The sequence below is a fragment of the Schistocerca nitens genome, chromosome 12 (assembly GCF_023898315.1).
Source record: "Schistocerca nitens isolate TAMUIC-IGC-003100 chromosome 12, iqSchNite1.1, whole genome shotgun sequence".
Taxonomy (NCBI): domain Eukaryota; kingdom Metazoa; phylum Arthropoda; class Insecta; order Orthoptera; family Acrididae; genus Schistocerca; species Schistocerca nitens.
The window spans coordinates 176,830,765-176,831,789 of record NC_064625.1 but is presented as its reverse complement, the minus strand read 5'-3'; positions in this window follow the sequence as shown (position 1 = coordinate 176,831,789).

Here is a 1,025-nt window from a genome sequence, read left to right as displayed (position 1 = left end):
ACACCAACTAGAAATTTTGTCTAAGTCGTCTCGTATCTTCCAACAGTCACTCAACTTCAACACTGTACCGTATACCACGGCATCATCAGCCAACAAGCACAGATTGTTGCTCACCCTGTCTGCCAAATCATTCACGTATGTAGAGAACAACACCGGTCCTATCACACTTCCCTGAGGCACTCCTAATGTGTCTCTGATGAACACTCGCCATCGAGGGCAAAATACTGGGTCCTAGTATTTAAGAAGTCTTTGGGCCACTCACATATCTGTGGATTTATTCCATATGCTCATACCTTAGTTAACAGCCTGCAATGGGGCAGCTTGTCAAATGCTTTCAAGAAATGTAGAAATACGGAATCTGCCTGTTGCCCTTCATCCTTGGTTCACAGTATATCATGTGAGAGAAAGGCAAGCTGAGTTTCGCAAGAGCAATGCTTTCTAAAACCGTGCTGGTTTGTGGACATAATCTTTTCAGTCTTAAGAAAGTATGTTACATTCAAACTGAGAATATGTTCAAAAACTCTGCAGCAAACAGAAGTTAGGAATATCGATCTGTAAATTTGCAGGTCCGTTATGTGACCTTTCTTATATATTGGAGTCACCAGTGCTTTTTTCCAGTCACTTGGGACTTTGTGCTGGGCGAGAGATTCATCATAAATGCACGTTAGGTAAGAGATCAATGCAATAGAGAATAACACCGGTCCTATCACACTTCCCTAAGGCACTCCTAATGTGTCTCTGATGAACACTCGCTATCGAGGGCAAAATACTGGGTCCTAGTATTTAAGAAGTCTTTGGGCCACTCACATATCTGTGGATTTATTCCATATGCTCATACCTTAGTTAACAGCCTGTGACAGGACTGGAATAGAAAATCGAAATAAATAGAATGTAAAATCGAACTGGGGTTCTATAGGAACCTGGTGATCTATTTGTTTTCAAATGTTTCAATTGTTTCTCGACACCAGGTTTGCTTGTTTCTATGTTGTCCATACAGGAGTCTGTCTGGTGGTCAAATGACGATA